The sequence below is a fragment of the Panthera onca genome, chromosome B1, assembly GCF_046562875.1.
Source record: "Panthera onca isolate mPanOnc1 chromosome B1, mPanOnc1 haplotype 2, whole genome shotgun sequence".
NCBI lineage: Eukaryota > Metazoa > Chordata > Mammalia > Carnivora > Felidae > Panthera > Panthera onca.
The window spans coordinates 64,975,191-64,990,775 of record NC_138342.1 but is presented as its reverse complement, the minus strand read 5'-3'; the positions used below and the strand labels follow the sequence as shown (position 1 = coordinate 64,990,775).

Genomic DNA, 15,585 nt, shown 5'->3' with positions numbered 1-15,585 from the left:
TAAATCAGGGTTCCCACAACCCCCTCTTTGGGTTCAATAAATTTGTTAGAAAAACTCATCAAACTCAAGGAAACATTCACCGATAGTTACTGGATTATTATATAATAAAGGACATGATAAAGGATAAAAATGAACATTCAGATGAAGAGATACACAGGCAGAGGTCCGGAAGGGACCCACGTACGTACAGAAGCTTCTATCCTTATGGAGTTGGGATGAGCCACCCTCCTGGCAGGTGGATGTGTTCACCAAACTGGAAGCTCTCTGAACCTTGTGCTTTAGAGATTACAGGAAGTTACACGGGTTTTAAGAGTTCTGTGTGAGGAATCAGGATCAAAGACTAAATATCAGCAGGAACAAGAGGCAGAGACTAATATATGTATCTTCATGCAGAAGGAGGACACAAAGATAGTGCCCACCTTTCTAAGGTCTCTGGAGAGGATTACAGAGGGTGTTTAGAAGTATGTTGAACTAGCAGCCTGCCCCTCAAGCCACAGCTCTGAAGATAAACTAATAGGCCTTTCTCACAGAAAGACTGGTTTGAGCTGGTTGCTTCTGTACTGGGCCCTGAGGTAGAGCCAGGGTGTCTGAATGAAGTATTTAGGAACTGTTTCCCAGGGCACTATAGCCTTGTGGGTCTTGTCTATGCAAGCTCCATTGACATTCAAAGCTAGATGTTTTGGGACTTCTCTCAGCACAGGTCTTAAAAGTTGGGTACCAAATGTGGGGAAAGCACTTCTTCTCTGAGGAAGCTGGGGGTTATGAGTTCCCTCCTGATGGTGGATCACTGCACTGGGGCTGGGGTTTCAGGTGAGATTGTGTCTCAGGCTCTCCTACCCATTTTGATGCAGGTTTTTCTCATTCATCTGATATGTATTGTCTGGAGGGAATTTAGGTTTCTCGTGTTTTCCAAATTATCACTTTATCTGCTGTTTCCATTTTCTCTAGTTATGGAACAGGCTGTAACATAAGGAGAGGTGCAACACCATTGAGGAAGGAACTATATATATTTCTTATTATTTCACACCTGTCTTTGTTGGTCTCATTCTCTCCTACTCTATGTAAACTTTTCCATGTGGCAGGTGATATGTTTATACATAGCCTCAAGTTCATATCATCCCAATTCAGGGAACTCACAGGAATGAAAAAGTTCCCAAAAGCTTCTGCATGAAAAAATCCAGGGATGGTGGCCCCTGTATGTATACCTGAACTGGTGACCATGACCATTGGATTGATACTGTGAGTGGTCAGGTCAGAGTCACATACCTCACTTTGTACCCAGGTTCCAATAAATGAGTTTTTACTTGGTCTCTTCTTGTCTTTTCCACACTGGTATGGAAGGCAAGGTGTTATGGTAAATGTGCACATAATTAATGTGACCACTGTGAGCTTAGGATTTCAAGTTACTTTCCTAGTGATTTTTGGAATACTGCAAGCTAGTGAAACATATTTTTTAAATTATTATGCTTCTACTGCTGAACTCCATCCCTGAACTGGCCTACAAAGTGAATACATTTCTAATTTTTTTTTTGTTCTGAGATCAATTATACCATAAAACCCACAAAAAAAATCTCTGCCACATGGAAAATATGTTAAGGTAGATTGATTTATAGTGGTCAGAAAATAAAACAACAGAATTTATGATGAATGCCCTGAGTTATAAGAAATGTCTTTCAGCTATCAACCTAAAAAATGTCAAAGTCCCTTTGTGTCAAATGGAAGCTTAGTAATACCAAACTTGTATAAAGATGTATTTACTAGGTTCTGATAGTTAAATAAATAACCACTTAAAAGATTCTTAAAATCTTCAGATCTTAAATAATTCCTATAAAGAGAGTATAAGATGTGGGAAGTGCGAAACCAAAAATGTTTTCACTCATTAGAGATGACCTTATATAATTTCACCACTTCTGAGTTATCAGGGCATCTGTAACTTGTGAAAATGATTTTCATATTTTATTCCCAAATATTATGTATCTTCCCTTTATTTTGGAAAACATGTAAACATACAAATGCACATATTGAGGGACATAGCTTCCATATTTAGTTACACCAAGTTGTTAGAATATGAATTAAAAAATCTATTTGATAAGGCATCCCAACAAAAGCATAACTAAGTATAGCAAAATTCTGTGTCCTTGTTCCCTCACAGAAAATGTCACCTTTCCAGAGGTGCAATAAACTGGAGCATTGGGATTAGACAAACGTCAATAGAGTCAAGTACATTTTTCACTTGTGGACTGAAGGCACAGTAGGGTAAGCATAATTTTTTTTAATTCTTAAAAAAACAAAAAGCAAATAGTGAATGGAAGATCAATGTGCTGGTTTAAAGGTTAAGCAGATAGAGAAAGGGAAGTCTGTTTCCAAATCTATTTTCATACAATCAGTTTTGAGAAGGTCATGAGAGGCAGTATTTTAAATAGGTTAGAAACTGCAGACTGATTTTTTAGTATGATTATGCCAGTTGACATCTGTATTGGGTGCTCACATGTCCTGTCTTACATCTTCTTGGGCCATTTTTACTCTAGTTCTTGGTGCAGCAACCAGGGGTGTGAGGCTGTAACATGACAGGACTTTGCCTCAGCTGCACAGCCACATCCGGGCTTCCATGGAGTAGAATGAGGCTGAAATTGAGTCAGCTGGTGCAAGTGCTATAGACACAAGGAAGCAGGAAAAGGTGACCAAGGATAGGATAGGGTGCAACTTTTAATAAGGTGGTCGCTGAAGACCTCACAGGGAAGACAGTACTGCTATGAAGGCCTGAATGGAGTGAGAGAGTGAGCCTTGTGGGCACAGGAAACAGAGTGCAGAAGCTCTAAGGCAGCAGCATTGTCGGAATGCTCACCAGGGCCAAGTGTTCCTTGACAGAAACCAGACAGGCAGAAGAGCAGGAGAAGAGGGGAGAGGATGATGCCAGGATGTAGAGATCCTCACAGGCTTCTCTAAAGATGGTGGTGTGGTCTCTGATGAGCCAGGAATGGAACGGAAAGTTTTCGGAGAAGGGATGACATGATGTGGCGGGTGTTGAGACTAGAATGCAGAGTGTGTGGGCAAGTGTGGAAGCAGAGACATCTGTTAGGAAACCAGTGTAATAATTTAGTCAAGAGACAATAGCTTTGTGAAAGGTGGAAGCAATAGATGCGGAAGATGAGGTAAGAATCTGGATATATTTAGAAGGTAGCACCAAAAGAATTGGCTGATAGGCCAGATATGAGGAGAGAAATGAAGGATAATTTCAAAGTTTTAATTGAAAGACAGGAGGGAAAACATTGCTATTAACTGAGGTTCCAAAGACTGACGGTTGTGAGGTTTGGGGAGGGGGTCAGGTTTTGGATACAGTAAGTTTGAGATACCTACTGGCCATCCAAATGGAAATAGAAATAAGGCAAGAGGGTGGGCACACGCGTCTGAAGTGCAGGAGAAGGTCTGGGATGGGTTGTAAATTTGGGAGTCATCATCCTATAGATGATATTTAAAATCACAAAACCGGATGAATCGCCGAGGTCGTGTGTGCAGAGAGAAAAGAGAGGAGACCTGAGGGACTGAGCTCTGGGTCATGCCAAGGTGCAGATGTTGGGGACCTAACAAGAAACTCGCAAGGGAGCCAGGGAAGGAGTGGACATGGAGGTATAGGGCAACTGGGAGAGTGTGAAATCTTGGCAGCCAGATGGAGAAAGAGTTTGAAGAGTGTCAAACCCTGAAGGGAGGTGAGGGGTAAGGACTGAGAATTAAGCACTGGATTTAGCAATGCAGAAGTCACTGGGGACCTGGAAGAGCCAGTTCAGTACAATGGTGGGGGCAAAACTCAGAGTCAGGGAGACGAAACTTAAAAATAATGAATACCATGAATGCAAACGACTTCTAAAAGGAAGACCAGACCAGAGTGGACTTAGAGCTGGAGGGGGTCTGTGAGTAGAAGAGAAGGACTCTTTTTCTTTCTTCTTTTTCTTTCTTTCTTTCTTTCTTTCTTTCTTTCTTTCTTTCTTTCTTTCTTTCTTTTTTCCTCTGGGAGAGATGATAGCATGCATACAAACTGTTGGGAGTTATTTGGTGGAGAGGGAAAACAGGGAAAGAGAAAGAATTGCAGGATGATAGGAAGCTTGGAAGAATGCACGTGCAAGAAGGCAGAGAGGTGGCTAGATGTGGTGATGCAAGAAGCTGTGGGGGTTGCATTTTCATTGTTTCTCTTTCCCTGTTGAATAGGAAGCAAGGTCAACGGCTCAAGTGAAGGTGGAAGCAGAAATGTGGGGCATATGAGCATAGAGAAGGAGGTTCCAAATGGTCCTCTAGTTGTGGGGAAGTGGATAGATTAGGGAAACGGATGTGGTTTCCGAGGAAAATCAGGGGCCTGGTACAGAGTGGTGCACATTTGAACTTGTGTGCTTTTCCCAGCCGTGTTCAGCCTGGGGGAGGAACAGAGCAATCAGAGTTGAACTTAACCGGGATGGGGTTTTTGTCAGTCCAATAGGCTAAAGTGAGAGATGTGCAAAGGAAGGGAGGGTTACACAAGACAGGATTTCCATGACTGCAATGGTTTTATGCTAGAGAGATTCATGTTTTCTTTCAAATAAGTTTCCTACTGTGACTTCAGCCTTTCTACTAAAGGTAATACCTCTTCTTCATCCTACTTCAGAATTCCAGAATCGTTGTGTTTTCTTTCCTCTCACTCTCCAGTTACCCCAACCACCAAGCAGCAGCATGGTGTCACAGAAGCTACATGTCCCACCGGTGACACTGTCACAGAAGATACATGTGGGAGCAGACCATACACGGAGGGGTTAGAGCAGGGTAAGGCAGGAAAAGCCGCTCAGTGTCAGGATATGGAGGTTCTAGAAGGCTGAGTTAAATACTATTCTTAATTAGGCAGGCATCCTCAGAGTGAGCATCCCAGGAGAATCAGGAGGAAGCTGCAGGGTCCTTGGTGAACTAACCTCAGTAATCTGACTTAAGGAGGAACTTCTTTTTGTAAATAAATGTTATTGGAACACAACCACATCCATTTCTTTGCATGTTGTCTATGGCTGTTTTCGCACCAACAGCAGAGCTGAGTGATTGCAACAGAAACTATATAGTCGGAAGAGCCTAAAATCATTACTACATAGCCACTTAGTGGAAAAGGTCTGCTAACTCCTTCTCTAAAAAATAAAAGTGTCCTAAGCGAGAGCTTTCAAACTGACCAATCATGGCCTTTGTTGTAGAACTGAACCTCCTAACATGTAATGAAAACCTACAGTATTTATAGAGCACTATCCACAAAAAGATCAAATTTCTCAGTGAGATTAGAGGGAAATTCCTATCCCTCATTTCCCCTCTCCAGAGATATTCCCTAAGACAAGACAAAATACATGAACTGCACCCAGATTTAAACATTAATTTTGGGATGTTTGCCAGACCAGATGGTTAGAAAAGCTAAATACCATTGATTTATTTCTTACCCTTTATGAAGCAACATTACAGACAATGGACCTTATCAGAACAAATGAGAATAAACAACAGAATGCAGATCAGAGGAGAATTAAGAACAAATGCTATTGGATTTTATTATGCTATAATTAATTTTGTATATAGAAAAGCACTAATTATTAGCAAATTGTAAACTCCACCAACCAAGCTTTAGTTTATAGCAGTTGGGCAAGGATGGACTTTTCTGTTTTATGAATGTCACTTTTCCTCGTGTGACACTTTTCCATCATTTCCGGTACCCAGAGGATGTTCTCTTGCAAATGCATCAAATACCTTTTGAGCACTCTACACTTTAGCAGCCAGGAACACACGATCCCTGCAAACAATGTCTCAGTATAGTGGTGATTTGCACCCAGAACTGCAACAATAGTTCTTACTTGTTTTGGATCACAGACCCTCACGAGAATGTGATCAAAGCAGCAAACCCCTTTTTTCGAAAAACGTGCAAAGGCGCATATAAACAAAATTCTGCATGTGATTTTGAGAGTTTATTTTATTTCCTGAAGGTCATTTGTGAAACTGCATTTGGGGGCTAACCCTGTTTTTAGAATCTTTGTGGTATAGCATGGGCACAACTGAGTAAACGTGCGTGTGTGTGTGTGCGTGTGGGCGCCCATGAGTATGTACAAATGTCTTAGTTCCTTCAGGAAATTAAGATGGAAATGTATTTTCTAGGTGGGCGGATTGGTTTGTGCAAAAAGTGATGAGACAGACATGACAGAGGAATTGAGGGAGTTCAGGCAGTTTGGGATGACACTACCATAGGGAGGAAGACTGAGGCCTTGGGAGAAAAGGCTGAGAAGAAACTATAGCTTGGCTCCCACAAGTCTTTGTATGTTGTATGAGACTTACCTCTTTTCCTTGGGGAATCATACATCCTTAAGGAGCACACACGCCATTGGAACTGGCATTGACCACAGAACACTTAAGGACCTACATTTGCTTGCTCCTGGCTGGTTGTTTATTGCTGAGTTTCTCTTCCTTTTTGTGTGTAAAGTATGTTACTAAACAAGGATATTTATGTGTATCCTTTCATGGTATTTAATTTTGTAGCAGTCTAGATTTTATTTTACCTATTTCACTCACAAAAACAGTGAGAGCCAGGGAGATAGCTAACTTGTTCAAGCCCACACAACTGGGAACTGAACATCCCTTTTTTTTTTTTTTTTTTTTTTTTTTTTTTGACTCTAGTTTCTATACTTTTCCCTCTAGGCTTACAATACTGAGCCAAATAAAACTTTTTTAAAAGAAGAACTGATCATTTCTGGCTAATGTAGCTATTCCCTTAGGGTAAGTCAGATTATTAATTAAAACCATACTTTTTTTTTTTTTTTGAGTCTGAAACATCTTTTGTTTACTTATTTCCATAGGGTATTTCTTTCTCTTTTTTCTTTTTGTCACAGGATATATTTATATATTTATTTTTTTAAAATGTTTATTTATTTTTAGAGAGAGAGAGAGAGCACGAGCAGGGGAGGGGCAGAGAGAGGGAGGCACAGAATCTGAAGCAGGCTCCAGGGTCTAAGCTGTCAGCACAGAGCCCAGCGCGGAGCTCAAATTCACAAACCATGAGATCATGACCTGAGCTGAAGTTGGATGCTTAAACAACTGACTGAGCCACCCAGGTGCCCCTATTTTTTTTAACATTATATTCAAGTTAGTTAATATACAGTGTGGTCTTGCCTTCAGGAGTAGAACCCAGTGATTTCTCTCTTACATATGACACCCAGTGCTCATCCTGAAATGTGTCCTCCTTAATGCCTGTCACCCATTTAACCCATCCCCCTGTCCAACACCCCTCCATTAACCCTCAGTCTGTTCTATGTATTTAAGAGTTGCTTACGGTTTGCCTCCTCTGTCTCTATCTATCTTATTTTCCCTTCTCTTCTCCTGTGTTCATCTGTTGAGTTTCTCAAGTTGCACATATGAGTGAAATCATATATCTTTCTTTGACTTATTTGGTTAGCATAATACCCTCCAGTTCCATCCACATTGTGGCAAATGGCAAGATTTCATTCTTTTTCATCGCCAAGTAGTAGTATTCCACTGTGTATATAAACACCATACTTTTTAGTAAATATTTTTATTTAGTAGTTTTATTTAGGCTGAGAATTTTGGAGGGTATGTGTTAGAGATCCTTCACTCGTGCCCACCCTTCCTTTGGTTTTTATTTTAAGAAAGATAAGGCTGGAGAAAGGCTCATAGCTTGGGTTGAAGTGAGCAAACTGGACAGACTGGAAAGGATTGGCAGGGCTAAGACCTGGATTACAAGACCCTGGGAAATCCTCCAAGATAAGAATTCCAAGCAATAAACAAAATGTGCACGATAAAGAGAATTACACATTAGGAATTTTTTAAAATGTGTTCCGCCTTCTCCAGAGGTGGCAAAAATACATAACCACGACGTGGGGAAGGCACTGGTGGCCCAGGGACAGGGGAAACTACCTATTCACAAATAAAGCCCTCTCCAGTGTCAGGTGTGGCTTGAACTCTCCCTGTGAACTTTGCTTTGGGGCATAATGGTTTATTGCCAAAAAGGCTGTCCAAAATTTAAACCTAATGAACACCTGAACTCTTCTTGAAAACTACATGCCAGTTAAAGACCGCAGATTCTGAGGTGATAAACTAAGAAGGGGACAGTGGCTAGTAAATTTAGGTTGTGATAAGCTTTACACCACTGAGCCATCAGGGAGATCAGGCTTAGGTGTGGCACTTTGACGTCAGATTAGCACAAAGTAAATACTCAAAATTCAACAAAAAATGCAAAGATAATGGTGACGGACGACGCCAAAGAGGAGGAGGCTTCCGTGGATGAATCTGGCTTGATTCACGATTGTGCTTAGGGCCTGCTCTGCAGGTCAGACAATAAGATTCATCACGTGGTGAAATAATTTGTAATGAGACCGTGAATCGTATTCACAAGCCAAGGGAAAACATTGTCAAAGGCCCCTCCCACTGGTGCATAAATGACAGGGAAGCATTTCTGGAGCGGGGCTTGTTGAGTACTGTTTGTGTGTTCCCCTCTGCAGGACAAGCATCCTCTAGTCCTGCTAACACACAAGCGGTCAAGTCACAGATGTTTATGTGGAAGTTTCTGTGACCTTTCCGGCATGCTCTCCCCTCAGCTGGATCCCAAACACAGTCCCATTTCACAGCCTTGCATCATCTAGTAGGAACCCAGCCAGGTGGAGAGGGAACAGCCTGGGAAGGGATGAACAGGAAGAGCCCCAAGGATTCTACAGTGGGTCCAGAAACCCCTTCGCTGAGTAAACTTGAGGAGCCCAAGGGCACTTTCATCAAGCACAAGCACAGTGTGAGAAGAGACAAACCAAATGCAAGTTGAGAGTGTGACCACGTTGAAGGGCAACTGACACTTGTCACAAGGCTAGAAGTTTTGTATGTTTTTTAGCCCTTGGTAATATGACAGACATGTTTACTAAAGCCTAAGAACAGATGCTCTTGATACAACCATAGGGCGTGAAGTCCCACAGTATCTTCATAACTGAAATACGTATTTTTAAGGTCTTTTCAATTGTTCAGTGTTACTGATCACATTGTGACTTATTTTTTTTTTAATGTTTATTTTTGCAGGAGAGAGATAGAGTGTGAGTGGGGGAGGGGCAGAGAGAGAGGGAGACACAGAGTCTGAAACAGGCTCCAGGCTCTGAGCTGTCGGCACAGGGCCTGACGCGGGGCTCGAACCCCCAGACCGTGAGATCATGACCTGAACCGAAGTCAGATGCTTAACAGACTGAGGTGCCTCTCATTTTTGTTTTAAATCTGTTTCTAAAGTGACTCTTCAGTATTGTCAATAGATCCATAATAAGAACTAAAATTATTTTAAGGGAGTATCAGTGATCATTTACTCTTCTCCCATTCCCCTAAACTGAAAGACATGGTCATGACTGCAATTCTCAGAGATAGGAAATGATTTTCCCCTCTATTTTGGTTCTTTGAATGGTTTTCCTTGCTGCTTCATGGTTTCCAAGCTGGCTATTATTGTGGAACCTTTTAATCTCTCTGTGCCTGTGGAATTGTGGCTACCAAAGGGGGTGACATCAGAATTTACTGGATACAGTTGTTGGAGAATGAAATGGAATGATAGATGTAAAGTGCTTAGCAAAATGCTGGGACACAGAAAGTACTCAGTAAGTGCTAACTATGATCGTCTTTATCATCACCATCATTATTCATTTAAATTCAGGTTAGTCAAGGATACAGTAATTTTTAAATGATACATTTTATGTTTGAAGATAGCATATAACTTCTGATTATTAACTTTACATAATTATCACTGCTATCTAATTTGAAAATGCCCAAAAAATTTTTTCAGCACCCTCCACATTTGCTTGGTAAGGGTGTTATATGTACGTAGGAAACATTTTTTAATTATTTTAGATTTTAAAAATAACCAGATTTAATTTTCAGGCATGACAATGTTGAATTTGTGATAAATCTGAAAAGCTGAATGATTAAACTTTGTTGATAATCATTTGCATTATATGTTTTGTCTAATCTTTAAATCTACTATGCCAGCAGAGAGCCTGTGATGTTATAGAATTTGTTTATTCAAAGAAAACATGGAAACATTTGCGTACTGATGTGGAATGCTTAAAAAATGGGCCACGCAGAGGAAAGTTGGAAGCAATGTCTGTGAACCTCAAACTCATCTTGCTTCTTGCATTTTTAGGGCACCAGATTCCCAAGCTGTGTTGAGAAATGTCCAGAGATGAGTGGAAGTGTTTTGAAATCAGAAAAGAAGTGCGTCAGTGCCTATCTGCCACAGCATGGAGACTGCCCTTTGTTTAAAGGCGAGCCAAGCATTGTCTCTGGACCTACATGCGCACATCCCAGTGACATAACTGGGAGTGTCAGGTTGAGATCCCTCTAGACTTGGCTACATCGTGTGCTGGATTTTTAAAACAACTTAGCTATCAGAATAGTTTCCAGGCTTAGAATCAAATGCAATGAGGATAAAATGCCCCCATAAATTAGTTTTCTGAAAGCTTCAAATATACTTTAAGTGAGGTGAATCCTGATATAATAAACGAGTTTCCCAGGTTCCTGTGTAGAAATATAATGCCTCAAATTGGGTAACACTATCATGTTTCAGAAATCCCTCCATTCTGGGTTACCATAACATTAGGTTTCTTAATAGTCACTTGTCTTAGACATTCTCTGAAGGCAGATTCTAAGGCAAAGGCTTTTGTGCAGGTAGTATATTCATGAATTGCTGGAAGGCAAGAAGGAAATGATACTGGAAAGCAAGATGTGGAGGATTAAACAGGAAGGAGGAAAAGCCAATTTAGGGATGAGTTACAAGGTTGGCCACACCAGTGGTACTCAAAGTGGTATTTTGTTTGTTTTTGTTTTTGTTTTTGTTTTGTTTCGTTTTTCCAAAGAGCCTTATGTATGTGTTTCAGAAGTGACTAACTAGGGTATCAAAATGGTGGACACATCTTTTATCTTCTGTCCCCCACTGGTCAAGGGAAACCACGTTAATGCTCCTTTGCACTTCTGAATGATGCACAGGTTCTTATATACTTTCCACACAGGTGCATCAAAACCAAAACCAAACAGGGGCACCTGGGTGGCTCAGTCGGTTAAACATCTGACTTCGGCTCAGGTCATGATATCACGGTTTGTGGGTTCAAGCCTCACGTTGGGCTCTGTGCTGACAGCTCGGAGCCGGAAGCCTGCTTTGGGTTCTGTGTCTCCCTCTCTCTCTGCCCCTGTCCCGCTCATGCTCTGTCTCTGTCTCTCTCTCTTTCTAAAGTAAATAAACGTTAAAAAAAAAAAAAAAAAGCAAAATACCCAGGTAGAAACTGAGAGATACTTACCACAGGCCTCAGTCAAATGTTGTCAGGTTGCTCCTATGGAAAGCTGGGTGAAGCTTTCAAAGAACAAGTCACCACGGCAGTCCTGGAGTGGGATGTGGAGAGGGTTTGAGGCAGAGTTCAAGGCACATCTACTATAGTCCATATCTTTTACCTCTCAGTTTCTCTCATTCCCATTACAGAGTCCCTTTTAAGGTGGTAGGCAAATTTGAGAGGATTTAATAAAAGGTTAGTTGAATGAAGGTTATCCTCACTGCTTGGATGTAAATCCTAAAGCCATAATCAGTATTTTCTTTCCTCCACTATGTACTTTGAATTTCCGTTATATTTGACTAGTAGGAGGGTCTAACTGTGTGCCCAGTGGAGCCACTCGGGACCTTTATCCTGAAGCCTTAGCCTCCTGGCCCTTGTTGGGCTGTGGTTGCTGTACCTGCTGATTCTTAGTTACCACTAAGTGCTGAAGCACCAAAAGACATCCCAGGGAGCCTCCTCTTTTTCAGATATATTCCTCCCTGTCCCCAAGGTGTAGCAGCAATTCTAACTCCCCCATGGTTGTTAAGGTCAATTTTTATCCCCTGTAGAGTTAACTCTTTGCTTATTGGTTCCCTGGCATGACGAGCCCAACACGACCAGATGGTAATTGTACCTCCAGCTACACTAGAATGCTTGCAGTGCACCCTGGGAAATAGAACTAATGATGACGTAATGTAAAGGATCGTGATGAGAAGCATGCATTCTGAAAGTGTGTCACCAGGAGTGATGGTGAGAAGTACCAGCCCCACTTCTACCCTTGGTTCCCACACCTGTATATCCAATGAACTGGGGGCACAGAACCAGAAATGAACCATTCGTTCAGAATACAAACCACATTCTGGAGGACTGCACCTCACAGGATGCTACTTGAGCTGGTGCCTTTGCCAAACCTCTCTACTATATTCTATAGTCCGCTCTTCAGCGGACTTCAGCTGACATAGTACATGGTAAGTCTAAAGTGTTCTGTGGATATATATCTATTCTTTTGCCTCTTTTGGGGTAAAGTGGGTCTATTCTCAAGATGAAGCAGAGAGAAGAAGGAAGTATATGACAAATACATGTGCAGTTTTCTATTCAACTTAAATAATGATTTCGTGGTGGATGCAACCTGTTAAGGCAACAAAATTCATTTTGCAAATTATTCGGTAAATCCAAAGTGCCATGCAAAAGTTGTGGTTGTTTACAGTGATCACAGGAAAAGGAATTTGGCTAAGAAAGCCATCCAGACTGGTGCAGAGCTGTTTATTTGATTACAGATAGAGCCAGGCTGATGGCCTGAAGTACATGGGCAGCAAAAGAGAAACAGAAATCCCTTGATGTCTGCTATCTCCTCTTCACTCTCCTTCTTTCTGCAACAACTGCTTTAGCTTCAGGCACCTTGAGTACTGTGGGCAATTTAGAAAAAGAAAATACAATTTGAAATTCTGAATTTGCAAGGGACTATAAGAATAATTGATAGTAATGAGTTTAAAAATCAACTTTTGAGGGGTACCTGGGTAGCTCAGTTGGTTGAGTGTCAGACTCTTGATTTCTACTCAGGTCATGATCCCAGGGTCATGGGATTGAGCCCTGCATTAGGCTGTACTGAGCATGAAGCCTGTTTGAGATTCTCTCTCTCTCTCTCTCTCTCTCTCTCTCTCTCTCTCTCTCTTTCCCACTGCCCCTCTCTTCTGCTCTCTATCCCTCTGTCTAAAATTTAAAAAAAGTTTTTTAAAAATCTACTTTTTATTGCCATCTTACTAGCTGCAAAATGTTTTGAACCATGAATTTTTGCAATAGTGCAGCACAGTACATTTTTAAACTTTGAATAAAGAATAAACTTCACAAAAGGGGAGCGGGCAGAGTGTGTATACAGGCCATGAGGTAGGCACAGCACAGCACGTGTGAGGGGTCAGGACAGTCAGGAGAGGTAGGTCTGTGCTGCTGCTGGAGCTCAGACATGGCGGCTATTGTTACTCACCCAAAATCCTCAGCAACAACTGGGCTGTGAGGGCCTTGGAGCAGCTGGAGAAAACAACACCCTGTGTTTAAGAACATTAGCTTCAAGGGGCTGGAAGCAAATATGTTAGATTCCCCCTTTCTGTCTCGATCCCCATGCAGCTTATTATGAAGACGTCTTGGGTTTTGAGCAGTTCTCCACAGTGAAAGGAACTCACCTGGGCACCACAGATGACACCTTCTCTGTTCAATTTGCTACAGGGTGTGTCTCCATCTCCCGGCAGCATGAGATGATGGAACCGAATGTTTCAATGACACCAGTGAAAGTGAAAGTGAGGGAAATACGACATTGGGTACATAAGAGAAATGTGTCATTCAGTTTCCAGACCAAACAGAAGCTTCTTCTATAGAGTACTCAGAAGAGGAGTCTGCCTTAACTCTGGCCCCAGAGGGAAGAAAGAGCTGCCCACGAGACTGTGACTGCTCACGATGTGAGTCAGGCCTCAATGCCAAGGAGCGTGTGCTGTGTTTCATCTTATCGTGAATTGCAATAAACATGTATGATACATCTGAAATGTAAAAAGCAATACCTGTTAGTGTGAGGCAATGTTGTACGTGACACCATGCCAATGGTTCATCGTTAGGCAAATACTCTAATAGTAGTGCTGGAGTTGCCCTGTAGACATAAAAGAAAAACCCAGATGTCAATTCTGGTAAGGATGATAAAGGATGGAAAAAGTCCAATGCAGTGGAATTGAAATCAAGTGATTGGCTCTTCTCCTCCATGACGGTGCTACATTGCCACTGGTGATAGGGCATTCAGTAATGGTAGCAGCTAGATCATTCTGGATGAGAGAGAGCCCATGCTGTATAGTCCATATGTAGTCTTTATCTCCGGCACAATGGCCACATCATTCATAACTCATTGTGTCAGCCCCACTCGGCTCAATAAATATGATGATTGACACAAGATGGATCATCTTGTCCAGTCAGTTGTTGATTTCCTTTTCTGTGTTGAATGCTCTTCAGTAGCTATTAATGTAAGCCATGAACGTTTGCATACTCTGTCCACTTCCATTGTTCCATCAACTTGTCTATTCTCCAGACTTTCTTGCCTCTGATTTTTCATTATTGTTCCCTCAGGCACAGGAATAAATGTATACTCATAACTCAACTTTCCCATAACTCAACTATCCCTTCCACACATGGTAAACAATGAACTGTACTGCTCACAGTTTTTAACATTGATAGAATCTCCTTAACCACAGTCTTTTGGGGCCACCTCTGAGTGAGGCTGTGGTGTGGCCGCAGTACATTTCTGGCTAGTCCCAATGTATTATGTATTACCATCTGTGGACCAGACCTGAGGTTTTCCTTCTCTGTTATTTGGTCATAATTGTTTCAGGTTGGGTTTCCCTGGAAGCGGACTCTGTTTAACATGCAAGATTTAACATGCAAGACATTTATTAGAGTGTGCTCTTGAGAACAATATCTGTGGAAGGAAAAGGGAGGGGGCAGGATTGGGCAGGAAGAAAATTGAGCTGTGACAGTGTCTGTGGAATGCCTTAGATAGCCCTGAAGAGAAGGCTGAAGACCAGAAGACTCTTGAGAGCTGTCCTGAGCTGGATAAAGGCACCAGACCTTTCTTTGTATCCTTTATCAATGGTCACAGAATGTAGGCTACCCAAGAAAGGAAGAGATCTTAGGCAAGGAAGCTCTGTTCAGCTGAGGCAATCCCAAAAAGGGCTGACAGCTGAGGGCTGGTTATCACAGTATGTGGGGTTAATGAGTCCTTTATTCCTGAAGGGAGATCTGGGTAGCAAATCTCAGCATATGCCAGAGGGGTCAACCTTTAGAAGATATGATTTGAAGGAAAGGCATTGGTACAACAGTGATGGCTTCCATGGAAGTCTGTGAATATATTTTGCTTGTCCTTTCTGAACCTGCTCAAGTCTGAACCTGTAAGAAACATTCTCCCCATTCACACACAGGATTGCTATTATGCCCCCTGAATCATTTGGTTTGGTTGGTAATACCCAGCTTGTGATGGGCAGCTCTGGCCACAAAGGTATTTGTTATCGCAGGTAAAAACTCCTGATCTGAATACCTATATTTTTAATTCACTGGAAGCAAGAAAGCCAAATTCCTATCTGGAAATTTACCACATTGATGAAGAACTTGTCCTTAGAAACTTATTTAGCTTTGCTTTTAATCTGTATGTTTATCGATGACCATAGCAATCTCATGGAGAATTAGGGTATTAGAATACTAGGGCACAGATCAAAGTTGAGCATTCACATATGAACTCATTCTC

The 15,585-nt window shown here is 41.7% G+C and overlaps 2 long non-coding RNA genes across 4 annotated transcripts in view; both read right to left on the bottom strand.

The window, feature by feature from the left end:
* LOC144616168 (uncharacterized) overlaps positions 1-11,947 on the bottom strand; it is a 69,837-nt gene extending 57,890 nt beyond the window's left edge. For 2 of the 3 annotated variants that reach the window (XR_013555232.2, XR_013555233.2), the window contains exon 1: positions 11,304-11,947. This is a non-coding gene — a long non-coding RNA (uncharacterized LOC144616168). The remainder of the gene's footprint in view (positions 1-11,303) is intronic. The other variant, XR_014137593.1, reaches the window with a different exon arrangement.
* Positions 11,948-12,573: 626 nt separating this feature from the next.
* LOC132692383 (uncharacterized) lies at positions 12,574-13,577 on the bottom strand. Its single transcript, XR_009616329.2, has 3 exons — positions 13,490-13,577; positions 13,294-13,354; positions 12,574-12,718 (listed from the first exon to the last, which is right to left on the bottom strand). It is a non-coding gene; the product is annotated as an uncharacterized LOC132692383 (long non-coding RNA).
* Between the last annotated feature and the right edge of the window lie 2,008 nt (positions 13,578-15,585).